The following is a 15,772-nucleotide window of genomic DNA, read 5'->3' as shown; positions in this document are numbered from 1 at the left end:
TGAATACTTTGGTGTGAGTGGGTTAGTGCATTATATAAGCAGCCAGGGGTAAATAAGCGTTAAATCAATTATGCTAAATGAAGGGATGAATACCAAAAGGGTTTTCAAATGCACTTTTCATACTGGCATCCAACATATCCTTTGGGTCTAACCACCCAGTGGAATTCTAGGTCTTAATCTAATGGGATTGTTGTAGTTTTCTGTCAGCATTTCCACTGTGATTCAGCTTTTTTATTAACTTTGGCTGCAAAAATTAAAAAGAAAAAATGTTTCCTTATAAAAAAATAAAAAATAAAGACTGCAGCTCTGAAAGTTGTTACAGATTTTTGTGAGTTGAAATTAAAATTAAGTTAATTTCCTTTTTGCATCTGAAATGAAAATTCAGGTTTACATTTATAAAGAAAAGAATATAGGTGCTTCAGTCATGAGTTGCAAATGACAACCAAGTAATATAGGTATAAACTGAAACTAAGAGAAAAATTAAAAAATGGAAATATTACAAACTTAGTTATTAATTAAGGAATCTTATTCATCATTTCATCAGTTTAGTTCATTTCCTTAGTACTTTGGATTCAAGGTATATATTAGTACCTCCTAAGATAAGTATGTTGTACCAGCAGCTCTCAAACTGTGATCTCTGCAGTACCAGTATTCTGCAAAGCCAGGGCAATTACTCAGTTGTACTATTTGTTTTAGTATACTTAATCTTAGTCATTTAAGGTACATTTAAAATGAAACAAGTCTGGTCTCCTTACTCCAGAAATAGTCTAGTATAAAGACTAATCTCCTTGCTCTAGTGTATGATATGCTACTGACCTTGGTTTCCTCTGATGAGCTGAAAACGTGCAAAAAAACCCAGTGCGTACTCAGAACTCAGCAAGATGAGGATCTTTATTTCTGCTAATCACGCATAATTTAGAACAGTTGTTCCCAATTTGCAGTCAGTGATCTGCAAAGAACACACCAGACATATGGTACGACTTCCTTTTCTTCTAACCATTAAATCACATTAAATGACGGTAAGGAATAGAGAAAATACTTTCCCAATATTATTTTTCCATATAAACACATGCTGCCATTGCCATAGGGTTGTTGTTTAACTGGAGAAGGATGCAGTCTGCAAGTCCCATTCCCTTTTAAGTATGATCCATTATGCAGAAGTATTGTCAAACTCTAATGCACATTATGCAGTATAGCATGATAGAGAAGCTATAAGGGTATTCTTATATCAATGAGATCAGCTGAGCACTGTTTGTGTATTGTAGCTCCCACTGATTTCACATAGACTTTGACACTTGCAGAGAATGCAAAGTGGATAGCTCGCACACAGGAGGATCTCTTCAAGTATCCTCAATATGGAAGTAGTGGATCACTTTAACATTGCTTAATCCTACTGCATTTTGTTTTGTGGATATGTCAGTAGAGACCCTCATTTCTTTCTTCATCCCCGTACCTTTTCTAAGCTCAAAAATGTTTCAGTTTGGAAGGAGAAGCACAAGTGTTGTCTGTATTAGAACAATAGGTGGCTAGAACATTTTGTAAAGTAGAATTAAAAATGACACCACTTTCTCTGGAACCATTTAATGGACCTAACTTCATTATAAAAAAAGTGTAGCTTTATGAGAAAATAACCTATCCTCTTTACTAAGTGGATTATTAAACTGAAGATTACTATTACTCACTGTTTATTAGTTCTGTGTGAGTGAAACTGTGGCACAGAGAGATGTTCTGTCAGCAAGTTTGGTATAATTCATGTGTTACAGCTACCATTTGATTGAGCACCAAAGTTTTTATTATAATTAACCTGTGATTGAGAATATCTAGTCAGAAGGTTTTTTGAAATTGAATTTATGTTACAATCACCTTGAGATTTAGAGTGTTATCTAGAACAAGAACCACTTACTTAGGGTTAGGAACATAGTACCAGACTGTCTTCTTGTCAGAGTCTGCTTAAGCAGCATGTGACTGGAAACTTTATTGAAACTGGGCTGTCCAAAGGAAGTTTTCATGGGCATCCATGAGTAATCAGTACTAGAAGTGCTGACTGATTTAGTTTACCCTTGCTTTAAGCTGATCATACTGGCACCTATTATGTATACCCTGGTTTAAAACTATACAAAGAGAGAGAACAAAACATGGCATAACTAAGTCAAGAATGTCTGGAAAATAAAGAAAGCAGTTCTGGAGAAAGTTATTTACTGGCAACATCTTTGCACAACATTTCTCCAAACTTTCATTTTCATAGAAAGCACCCTCATTTAAGTAAAGGCACTATGCTGACACATATTCAACACGTTACAAAAGTCTGAATTTGTCTGTGCATAGATAGATATTAGTGGAAAAAATAACCCTAATAGGCAATTTACTGAGAGCAAGAGTGGTGCAGTGATACAGTTTTCAGAAGGTTAGAAATACCTATTTGTATATTAGTGGCAGGATTATTAAATTCCACCACTTTCTGGGCAAGTTTTGGGAAGCATTTCAACTGGTCAGTTTTGTTGGCTAGATACTATGACAATGAGTGCCCTATTTAATACTTACTCAGCACATAAATTAATTGGATCAGGGATTTGGTTTCCTCATGTAAATACATGAATGTCACAGGCCTACTTTTATGTGCCAAAACCCAATTTTTATGCTGATTCAGTCCATGATACATCACCTTCTAAACTCTTCAGTGGCTGCAACTGCCCAACATATGTAGTTCACATATCTCCCTTTTCAGCTGAGGCCCTACACAGCTCCTCCCTGTCTACTTGTCTGAACTCACCTCCTATTGCTTTTTCCCGCAGCTTTGCCTTTGTGGTCAGTCTCTTTTCCTCTACGAGTTGAATTGCCTTGACTCAGCATATACCTAACCCAGCCCTTATCACCACACCATTTCCTTCTTTCTGCTTAGACGCTAACTTAAAACATTAGCTTCCATTTTGCCCATAGGAACTGGGTTAAATGGACCAACTCAGGGTATTTCTATCTTGCACAATTGCAGAGTTGATTTTGGAATGAGTTGAATTCCCTAGCATAATTAGCCCGAAGGCGCCCTCACATTAGTGCTGCTGTAATGTCTATATAGAGAAATCATCCCTGTGTTGATAAATGCCTCACTCTGATTTAGATGATATTTCATTCTTTTAGAACTTTTTATTTATTTTTTTTTTTTCTTTCAAGAGCTGGTGTCATTATAACACAAATATCAATGAAGAAGATTATTTTTACCATACATTTTGTTTGTAAGCTGAAGAACTGAGCTCTAGGAACCTCACTTTTCAAATGCCTCGTTCATAGTATTTTTCTACACTCACAGACAAATGTTGCAGTGTTTTATAACTATTACTCCAAGTACAACTTTTTTTCTGGGAAGTGATCTGAATAAATTTTCTTTAGGTGGTCATAGGTGTTTTAGTGGGTCTAAGCATTAATATGCGCTTAAGAGGACCTTAAAAATCCAAGCTAACTTTAAGTGGATTGTAAGCATGCTGAACAACTTTGAAAGTGCATCATGCATTCTCCAACTATTAATCAGCTTATCTTTCTGTAGCCTTTAGGAGGATAATAATAATCAGAATAAGCCATTATGTCAAACTATTAAATTCCGTTTCCTTAAAAAGGTTTTTTTGATCTCTCATGCCAGATTCTGACTTTATTTGCACTAATATCTCTCTGAACAACTTCACTTGAGTCAGGAGATTTACTTTGGATTTATACCACTTGAAATTAGAAAAATGTTTACAAATGGATTGGAGGCATCATATATTTTTCCTGGTTTCGGGATGTGATTTAATCCGTTCAGCTGTAAACTTTTAGATTTGTTTTGTACGTGGGTTTTTTTGGACAGAATTGGAAGTGTACTGCAATGACTTTCCTTGAAATGTTACCCTTCTGTGCATTTATTCAAACTCCAAATAATCAAATTTTAAAAAGACCATTGTGGAAAGCATGTTTGAAACAGGCAATTTTTCTGTCTCTAAACTTTGTGCAAGCATTTGAAAAAGTTACTTTTTTTTTTTTTGTTGTGCATAATTGAGATGGACTGCAAATTACAATATTTGGTAAAATGGTTAAATGACCTTGATTTTTTTCAAGTATTTTCCACATGCAGTTTCAATAAGACTAACCTTAAACAGAGATAAATTTTTTAATGTGAAAAATTGGCACACATTATTTTTTTATTGATATCAGTTGGGCACTTTATATTACAGGATATAGGAAAACTTACAGACACCGGTGACAGTACAGAGCACTTTCACACCACTGCCTGTCACATCCAGTTCAAATGATTTCTGCAGCAGAAACATGAGAGTAAGAAGGGAGAATCGTGGAGACCATCTTTTTCTAAATGTTATTCCTTGCAATCTTGGCAACTGGCTTTCTGTCCTCCCTGTGGTAACAACCAGTGTTTTGGAAGCTGCTTATTCACAGGTATAATTGTCTTGGGACTGTTTTCAAACCAGAAAAAGGGAGGGGGAAAAAAAAAAGTGTTCAGAGATGCAAAACACTTTGTGCAACATTCCCTGGAGTAATTAGTCACTCAGTGAAACAGTCTGTAACGCAGAGCAGCATTTTGTCTTGAATGAATTTAAAGAGTGCAAAATATAAGTTGCTTAAGAGACCGCTGCTGAGTTTAATATTCTCAAAATTAAAAATCTGCATCTGCCAATGAAGACGTATGAGTGCTCTGGCAATATATAATCACAGGCAAACCTATATGGCCAGCTGCCGATACCCCTGCGTACTGCACTTGCGTTCACCCGGCCAGAAGCAAGCCAGCTGCGGTAGGGAAGCCATGCAGCCTTCTTGCAGGAGGCATACTAAATGAAATGCAGTACTTTGCTAACAAGACTGTACAGCTTCTGGACCAGGTTTTTTTTTATTGTTGTTAGGTTTGGGTTTTTTTACACTTGATTTGCTGGGTGTGTAGGCAGATAAACTTGACTCTGCCTGGGCACGTCCCTGTAGCATGACTGAAAAGAGGCAGAAGTCCTGTGGGAAAAAAGGATGTGATCATTTAACTTAAGCGTGTATTATAATCATATGCCTGAAAGTCTGAATTAATATTGTGCAGGCAACTTTAATATCAGCTTTCTCCAACTTATTTGAAAGGATCATGTCTCAATTTTAATAAAGTTCTTTTATTATCTTGTGTGTGTGTATAATCCCACACCCCTATATAACTGAATGTTCTTTTATTTCTTTAATTGTCTAATGCTTTAAAAATTCCTATTAAATTCTTGTCTTTGCTATGAATTTGAAGCAATGATCCAAAGAATACTATGAATTACATGTTATGTAAAAAAGACTTACTTCCATCTGTTGACTTTAAATGAGATGCCTGACAGTATCAGTGATTGTCCTTTGATTCTTGATTTTGGAGAAAAGATGAAAGAGAAAGGCCTGCTTTCACAAATGACTGCTAGTCATTAATTTGTAGAATTGTAACATTCCCATTCCTTCATAAGAAAATATCGTATTTTTTTCCTACTGCTTCTAGTAATTATCATTATCTAGTCCAAACTCCGCTGTGTCAGTTACGGTTCCAAGATAATGGCACAGCTGAAAGTGAACTTGCTACTTTGGATGATGTCATGCTATTGTTATATATTATGCATTGATAATATTTGCATTATTATTTTCTACTTATTGTAATGCAGCCAGATTGTTTACTTTTAGAACACATTATTTAAACAGCTGCAAGCAGAATCTTTTCTTGATGTTTCAAAACATTTTTATAAGCAGTTATGATTTTTAGAGTCCCATTAATGTCTATCAGTACTTCAGATCATTCTCTTTGTTGTACTTCCTTTTGAACTGGCAACATGGAATTTCAAATCCCCTTTAATTTTAAATTCAATTAAAATTCAAGAATTTCAAATCATGTTTTTTAGATCCTTTCAGAAGTCTTAGTAAGCTTCTCTGTGCTATGCAGTGCAACAGATTATGGATCACTTGCAAATTTGTCTATTCTGTTTGTTCAATTCTCTTTTGCACTGTTATTAAATGTGTAAAGTATCAGTCGCAGCACGTAACTCCAGAATATTTATTTTGGTTAAAAAATTAATAATACTAATTCCTAATATATGTTAGACATTCATGAAACATTCATGAAAAGGTCCTAGTGAGGTTATTCTTTCTGAAAGGTACCATACAAAAAAACCCAGAAACATCTGTCCAAGAATGTGAAATAAACACAGAGGTGGAAAACAACAGTGGAACAGAATGTAGGCAAAATGCTACTTGACAGTGGTAGGCATGCAAAGTACAATGGAGTTCTGCAGAGCTTTTAAAATTGTGACAAGAAGTGTAAAGCTGACGGTATAACTGAAATACTAAAATGAGGTGAATAGCAGACAAGGAAGAGGAATTCAATACCTTGAGCAATTCTCAGTATTAGCCACCTTTGTGTAGCATTACATATGTTTATTAAAGATGGGAATAAGAGCTAAACTGAACGCAGCTTTACCTTTCACTATTTGATAATTTTTAATTTAATAGTCTCCCATTATAGCCCAACCTTTCTGTGTCTTTATTTTTGTTCTTGCACAGCCCCATTATCAGTGCCAGATTTGCAGCAGCAGAGAGGGGTGGAAGGAGGAGCTGGTCTTGTAACCTTTCATTAGCACCATGAGGAACATCCATCTCAATACATACCTTTTAAAATATCCATTAGCATTATTCTAAAAATGACTATTTGGGAATATATGCAATATATTCCATATAGTCTTCCACACACCAATGCTCTGCACATGGAGATTTTTACTTAAATTGTCTGATTTCTGAAAGAAATATGGCATATTTTACTCTTTTGTTTTTAATTTAACCCAGAATTTTTGCTATTAGTATTTTTAACTGATTGCTTCAACACTAACATTAGTTTCCTTAACACGTATCGTAAATACACAGAGAACGTAACCAGAACAGTACAGAATCCAATCCTAGGACAGAAAATCCTATGGGTTAACCCACCAAACTGTGAAGAAAAATAGTGAAAAAAGGTGCTGCACTCTAAACTAAGTAAATATGTCTTCTGTGCTTTAAGGATTGTCAAGCTAGCCCCTACTGACCTGTCAAAATGTGTTAGTTTCAGCAAGAAAATATACTACTTGAAAGGTCAGGTCACAGACAATTCAACTCAAGAATCAGTAACGAGTGAACCTAAACAGTAATCAGATCCCAGCAAGTTGTCAGGGGAAAGGTTATCAGTCAAAGCACAGGAGTACACCATTGGTTTAGAGTGAAACTCTTTAACAAATGACTTTTCCATTCTAAATGTTTTCTTAATTGTGTAGCAATAATTACTCAAGGGGATGTTAAGACTGGAAAATATGACAACAGCAATTGAAATGTACAAGCAAGAATGAGAGAAGGGCATGAAAAACTTTTTCAGAGAGACATTCTTTCCTTCCTTCCTAGTAAAGTAGAGCAAAGTCTCATATTTAACTCCTTAAATGAATACACCAGATTTGGAAAGGGAAATAGCTGTAAGTAAACTCATTTCTAAGTCTGAGAGGTGGTGGGCGTATTCTAATTCATTTCAGTGATGATATGTTTGCTTCTACGGGTTTTTTTAGCCGTATCTGTTTTAGATTATATGGGGTATTTATGTGATCTCAATAATACCCTCCATTGGCTCAGCGCAGAACCAAGATCCAGACCCAGCTCAGCTAAGTTCAGGCAATCGAATCACCTGTGATAGGAGTGCAGTCACTCTCTGCTTCCTGGAGTCAATGGAGAATTAGGGGTCCTGGCAAGTTACATGTCCCACTACACCACCATAAATGCCTCAGTATATGTCTCTCTCTCTGTGAACTCTAAGGACCCTAGGGAAACTGGACTCCTAATTTAGGCATCTGAGTTGGGTGGGGCAAATCTTGCTTTAGGCCCGCAGTTTTGGTGCCTGAGTTGAACTGAAGTTAGATGTTTCAAGCAGCCTAAATTAGTTCATATGGGTATTTTGCACTGAAGAAACTTGTCTAAGTTATGTAGGATATTTACCCTTTTAGTGGCTAAAAACTTAGACAAAAGAGTAATGGTATCCTTATATTAGAGGTGGGGAACTCAGTCAAGAAGACTGAAGGACTGATCAAAGACTCAGGAGAACTTCTCCCCTCTTCTGAGGATTTCAGTTCTTTGCCCAATGTCAGTCAAAACTGTAGATCAGAGAGAGAAGTCTGAAGCATGAAGTTGTGACTCTCCCACCTTGTTCTTTAAGTACAACATCAGACAACGTCAGCTGTGGAGGGCAGAGCAGAAATTCTGCAATATCAGCTTTTTTACAGTGTTGGCAACCTTACTTTACATTTTCTGTTTGCAATGCAGTATTTTAATCACAATGCAAGGGCTATGGCCATAATTCTTCCCATTAAGTTCTACTGTGAAATAAAAGATACAGTTGTTGCTGATGTGAATGAAAAGCAGTTACTATGAAAAGCTATTACTTCATCAGCGGTAATGTAAAAATAATTCTACCTTCAATATTTGTATGAACATTGTTGAAGTAGATTACTGATCATCCTTTACTGAAAATCACTTGACTTATAATTCTGATTTATATTTATACAAATGTAAAAGGAACTAAACTTCCACCTATCTACCATGCACAGCATTGCTAGGGCTAATTTGTATATCCTGGGATCTAAGCTGTGTTAGCCAGCGCTTCAAAGCTCACTGTGCTATACTTACGTGAACTGGAAGTCTTGTTTTCTCATCTCTGGTGCGGCAGATTCTGTGCCTGGTTGTGGTACTAATACCTGCTGTAATCACAGTAACAACAGCTCTGTTGTGCCTGACTTTGGCTGGAACAAATCATATCATATCTTTCCAAAACAATAAGATGTTTATTTACAGAATCCTTGGTTAATGGAGTATATAACAAGCAAGTTCCTACTTAAGATTTCCGAAAGGAAGACAGACTTAAAATGTAGTTCTGGTAAAAACTTTCAGTCTCCTTTTATTTTGAAGGTTATTTTTTTGAGCAATCATTGGTTGTTCGGTATGTGGACGAGCAAATTCTGCCTCTCCTCTAGGTAAAATAAATAATTTAATGCAGTTTGCTCAATGAACTCCTAAGAACAAACTAAAATGAAAGCTTCACTAATTCATCCAGTGAAAAAATACCTGTGTATTCTTGATAGTTTTGGTTCATTCCTCTCGTCAGATATACTGCAAATTTCTGGACTAGAGTATTTGAAATATCAAAAGTTGTTTTATTTGTCGTTCCTTGAACACAACCTATCTACTCTTGACGTCTGTAGAATCAATTTCCTTTTTAAGAATATATAATTGCTGAGTCCAAAAGTCCAGTTACCCTTCCAGCTATGCAGGACTTTGAATATGAGGAAGTCCTAATTCCCAAGGAGAATAAAGGGTTCACTAAATGATCATTGCATAATATCATTGTGTGTTAACCCTGAAGTATAATGTTAGAGATAGAGCTACCTCTGCAAAAGGACCTGGGTATTACAATGTCTCCCTGCACTTTTAAGTACAGGATATTAATCCACAAAACCCCAGTTTGGCTGCTGATTGAGCCACAGGAGCAGTCACATTCTGCTGGCACTGATGTTTCTACCACTGCTTGTCTGGAGTGCTTAGGTTCACAAAGGAGCCTCAGATATTGCAGCATGGACTGGTTCTATGCTTTAATAATTGCCTATCTGATAGACTTACTGCATCCAAGTTAGGCATCTTCTTCCTTTGCACGGCACATCACTCACATTGCAAAGCAAGGGGTGTCTAAAACACCCACAGACAAAAGATGCTTTGCTCACCTATGGGATTTAGGTGCCTCATGTAAGTAAGACTTAGTGGTTAAACAGTATTTATCAATAATGGATACAGACACATAGGATTCAGATATCATTTCAGAGTGTTACACGAAATATTTCCCAGAACAGAGGCTAGAAATTAGCTTTTGCTTTTTGCCCAGTGAGTTCCCAAACCTGTAGGAGTTTGCCTTTATTCTTGCATCTGACAAAAACTTCATTGGTTCATCCAATATAGAATGCCATCAAAAGAAGGAATGCACTCCATTACACTGCATAGCCTGTTGTACGGACTGTCTTCTAAGGTAAAAAAATGTTCAAATCACTGCAAGAAATATTTGAACTGGTTGTCCCCCCAGGGAAGGTATGATGATTAGCAAGCAGTTGACTAAAAGAAGGAGTCTTTTCTACATTTTAAGCTATTTCTTGACAACAAAGACAGGAGAGGATTTAGGGCTATGAATCCTCATTAGGGAGGGAGATATTCCTTCAGCCAGCCATACAGACAGATGAAAACAAAGTTTTATTGCTATTCTTTGTGTTTGCTGTTGGACAGCTATGGTAACCCACCACTTGCTCTGTTGCCTCCTCAGATATCACTCTCAGACAATTAGCATCTTCTGTTTGTTGTAGGGGCAGTCCAGGGGCACACTGAATACTGTGGGAGCTAGTGAGGTGCAGATGCTGTGAATGATCAAGGGGTGCTGCAGTGCTCTCCCTGAGGACACTCTTGATCTTTTGCAGCTTCCTCCAGCTTAGATGGAGTTCACTCTGCTCAGAAAGAAATGCTATGGCTGTGTGAGGGGATACAAGTGTCCCCTGAAAATAACAACACCCTCTGTGCAACATGCCTTTCCTGAGTTCACAAATTTCTTATACTCCCGCCACTTTCTGGTGGGCAAAGGGAGCAGGGACCTCTCCATGGAGCTCTCTGACCCTGGCATAGCCTTCTGAACTGTGTCACGATTGGGGTACGCCTGAGGCTTTCTCTTTTGCCTCCTGAATAGTACCAGTCTTTGTTGCCCTATTGGCCTGTGCTTGAATGAATCTTTTGGGTGAATGACGTATTCCTTGACATTATCCATGTTGGTTTCACAGAGAAGGATATTAAAATGACCTAGCCTTATTATTCATGTGATAGTCACTGATAAAACCCCTGTGTTTACTAAATTCTATCACACTATGATACATGACAGCCCACATTTATTATAAGCAATATGTTGGCTTTTAGAAAATGCTTTCTCTTTTCAAACAGCAGAGCTTTACAAGGAAATACATGAATCTCTGCTTTTGCAGTTCTAACAGCCAAAACTGGATAAAGCAATAAAGCAAAAGATAATGAACACAGAACTGGGGTATTGTTGGAAAGACAAGGTCTAGCTAGAAAGAAGCATGAATAAACTACATTTTATATATCTTAATGTTTAAAATTGAATTACCGTGCATTGTATATCATCACACACACAAAAATCCTACCTTCCTTCAAAAAGTAATAGCTTGCATCATAGAGCGTATACTCTAGGTTGCTTAACTGGCATGGTACAAATACATCTGGCATTTCTTACTCAATACTCAATAAAAGTATTATTTTAATGTTAAAAACATGGAAGTTGTGTAATTTCCTGTTTTTAAAGAAGGGAAAGCTGAAAAAGCCACAAACATTGCCTAGCTGACACTATGATGGTTAAGCAGGAGACTTGAAAACCTTACATTCTACATAAAAACCTGGCCATGTGGGCTAAGCAGGTAACTTACAACAATTTACTCATGATTATACCATGAACCCTAAAATGGGAAAAAAGCACATAAACATATAGCACTGAGTTTAATGAAGAGATAGATAGTTCCTTTGGACAGATCTGTGGCTAGTGGAATACATTCATATAGAAGATACAGAAAATTAAGTGCCCATGACTGACATGACCTTTTTCATACGTCAAAAGGAAGAAGTGTACAGTTTTCAGTATGAATAGGATATGGGTGGTTAGTTCTCTTACCTGCCTTTGAGAAATGTCAGACTATGTAGCTTCCTTGTAAGAAGGAGAAGATAAGAACATTCTGAGATGAATTATTTCTTATAATGAACTTAGAGTCTGGATCCATATCATTATTTCAGTCATTACCGACAATCAATTTATCTATAAAGTGCATGCTATAACGCTAGATTAACTGCATAATTATGCAACCATAAAGAGTACTATAATATAATGACACACACATATATTATGAAGTTTAAAACAGAAATAATTCCTGATAAAGCTCTCTTAAGAATTTTTCTTGCTACTTTCAGACAAAATGAACCAAACTGCTACTGAACTTTTGGGTATGTAAATATGTTATGCTAGGAGGTATTACTGAAGCAGTGTGACTCCCAGGAATGGTCATACACTTAAAGTCTAATGCTTATTTTAGGGCAAAATGAAAAGGTCAACATCATGCTCAGTGACATCAGCAGAAGTATAGAGCCTTTAGCTCAGTTAGAAACTGATATGCAGGCCTGGTATTTCTTTATGACCCCTCTGTTTCTATTTACAATGGCAAATTATTAGGGACCTACCAGTGAAGCCCGCTGGTTTTATCTGAATGATCTCCTAAGTATTTTAAATAATTACTTAATAAAGATGTGAATTTATCCAGGATGTCAGTTTCTTAACTAACCCAATAATTGGGTCAGTTTCTTAACTAACCCAATAATTGGGTTAGTTCAATAAAGCAGCACTGAAATGACAGAAGATTCCAACTGCTATCACCAGAAAGGGAAAGGCTTTGTGAAAATGATAGCAACAAAAATGACTTACCATCTGAAAACTGTGAGAAACCTAAATGGCTCAATCTGTTTAGCTTTTAAATAATATCAAACAGTGATTTGTTTTTAGAATTTAAATACCCTAGCTGCAAGAAACAATAGAATGGAAAAGATTTCTTTTCTATCCTAACAGAGATAACAAGCACTCGTGACGGGAAGTTAAAAAAAGATGAATTTGTAGTGGAAGCCATGAGCTGACTTTTGTTTCAACAGTGATTAGACATTTTCTCTCTTTTCATGTCTTCAAGTCAAGAGTGCATTCCTTTTTGAGCATTTGGAAATCAGTTGTACCTTCAGTCTTAATTCCTATGAATTTATACATGAGTTCTCTATGCAGACATCGCTAATGACGGTATGAGGCTGACATTTTGTTTGTGGGTCTCAGATATTTTCTGACAGCAGGGTTGACAGCAGTAAGGCTCCATTGAAGATGATGGCACAGGGTGATTTTTAATTAGCACTGACTCTTATGCCTGTTTTCTCACTTTAATTCTCTTTCCCTCGTCAGTCCATCCCTTTCTCCACCCTTTTCCTTACACCATGTTTTGTCTCAGTCTCTGCTCTTCAGCTATTTCACTTCTGTCACAGCAATCTTGCTGAGCTGGGCTTCGTCTCACTGCCCAGAATCTGTTCCACTTTTCTACTTTCCTCCTCCTCATCTCAGCTTTCTAGACTAGCTCATCCCAGTGGCCCTCCCACATCCCAGCTCTTTGATGAACTTGTCTCTACATCTCTTACCCCACCTATTTTCCATACAGTGTTTTCTAATTCCATGTTAATAAACAACAAAGTACGTCTATTCCTATCTCCCCTTCTTGTTCAGCCACAGTCATTCCCTTTCATTTTCCCTATTGCCTTCCAGGCCCAGATGCAGTTCTCAATCTCAACACTTTTTGTAACATATTTCTTCTCCCTGTGAAAAAGATTTTTCAGTCCTCATAGGGCAGTTTCTGTCTACTTGCCAGAGAACCAGGGGCTTGGACTTCCTGACGTCCATTTGTATGCTTGTGTCCATCCTCCACGCCTCTCAGCCCTGGACTGTGTACACTCAGTCACTCTGTAAAGATGGAGCAAATGAAGACTTGTCACATGTGCAAGCCCTGAGGTGGCAGAATATGATAAATTTTTCTTTGATGACGGAACATTTACTTCCTGACCAGCATTACCATCAGCAGGGGGATGGGAATATGCCTCATGAGCATGAAGATTTTATCTTTTAAAATGAAGGTGTCTAGTGAGATTAAGTAAATTCAAGGTCTTTCAACTCAATAAAATTTGGGAGACCAAGAAAAAGAATCATAGCTTTACAAAGATTTTGAAGGTGAGGAATTAAGCCACATGTGCCTCTCCAGTTCTCAGATCAGTGCAGATTATGGGTAAGACTTTCAGGCAGCATGAAATTATGCCAGATGCTAAAAGCTCCTAATGGGCCGCTTGGAGAGAGTCTGAATAAAATGAAGTTCAGTCACATTCATTTTCATAGTCAGGCCATATGAAGATGGGTACAAGGTTTTGACAGCTCTTTTCCTGCTGGAAGTATCCCCAGTTTTGAGGGAATCCCTCTCTGGAAAGAAGTGACCTCTGTTTACCTCCTTTGCAACAGGTGAATAAGCAACAGATTATCTCAAAGTTGCAAGATTGTTTTCAGCTAAATACTAACACAACCATTTTTGTGCTTTTTTTATGTTTATTTTTTGAAATCCATCCCTGCATACAAGCCATTTCCTTCTCTAACCTGGCACCATACCAAAACCACTTTCTTCTCAGTTGTTTCTTCTGAACATCTTAATGGCTGTGTCAGCTTCCTGTAATTGTTCCTCCAGTATAGGATTTCCTCTATGTGCTCCTACTAGCTCAGGCAATGTCCTGCTGGTTTATGCTTTAAAACGCTTGGACACGAGACACAGACAAAAAGAAGAGACCAGTATATATCGAATGCAGATAGTCTTAAAAACAAATGGGAAAAACAGAGACCTGAACTATTCTTGCACTTGCTAAGTTTGCTCAGGATCTGCAAGCAATCTGTTGCCTTTGAACAGTTGCTTTATAATAACATCTCAGGAAAAGGAACAGGAAGCATGAGAACATGATGAGTAACCAAAAATAAAATAGTGATGTAAAGAATAAAGAGACTAGTCAGACTGTGGTAACTTCCATTATTATTTAGCATTTAGGCAGCACTTTGGAAACATGAATTAACTCTCACAACCTTCATACTGGCTTTCACAGTGAGAGCTGAGTATCATCTTCACTATACAGTGGAGGTAACATAAGAACAAAGTCTTCAGTGGCATGAATGTCAGTAGTCTTAGTTCCAATCATCATGTCAGTAGCAAATTTGACTCGAAAGCTAAAGGTATTTCGTTAAAGCCATACAAAATGTCTACAGCAGAAATTCTGCAGATCCCAACTTACATTCTGATTTCTTGATGTGTCCCCCTTTCTTGAGGATTTCACAGGTTTACAGAAATATAATGTATTTTGTATAAGAAACTGGTCTTCAAGGGGATATAGATAATATAAATTAATATAGATAAATATAAAAATATTACACCACCCTGGAAAAGTGATGACTCCGCTGAACATCAATATATCTGAAAAATATCTAAGGAGTTACATTGCCTCAGCATACAGCCCTTTGAGACAGTTACACAAATGATTAGTTCAACAGGAAAGAGCTAGCGACTGACACAGTGGCCTTCCTGTGCTAGGTGGGGTCCCACCTTACATAGGCTGATCCAATCTCTTTGCCCAAGATTACTGACTGCTTTTCACTTGCTGACTACTCTCCTTTGCTGAGGATGGCCACTGTTGCTCATAATGGGGGGAAAAAACAGCCCACCTTCCAGCACCTCCACATCTCCTACCAACCAGCTAGTGGATTGTACTCACACGGAAGTCACTTTGCTGTGTGTGCAGGTTCTTAAACTTAGTGCTTTCATTTCTGAAACCTCCACTAAAATGCCATCTGGCTCTAAAGACTCCCAAAGCATAAATTGCTTAGTTTCCTCAGTAACATCCCTGTACACTATAAGTATTTTTGTGAGAATGGTCTTGTTGGCAATACAGAGCCAGTAGGCACCTGAGCCTTGCTGAGACCCACAGACTGCATGTTCTTCAATCTATCCACCTACGTGGCCAAATTGTGTGGATTTTTTCTGAAGAAGCCTCTCTGGTCAGGCCTTGCACAAGCAGTGGCAGTGGCGGT

This window comes from Gymnogyps californianus, chromosome 1, assembly GCF_018139145.2.
Source record: "Gymnogyps californianus isolate 813 chromosome 1, ASM1813914v2, whole genome shotgun sequence".
Lineage (NCBI taxonomy): Eukaryota > Metazoa > Chordata > Aves > Accipitriformes > Cathartidae > Gymnogyps > Gymnogyps californianus.
Note: the sequence above shows the minus strand (reverse complement) of the source record.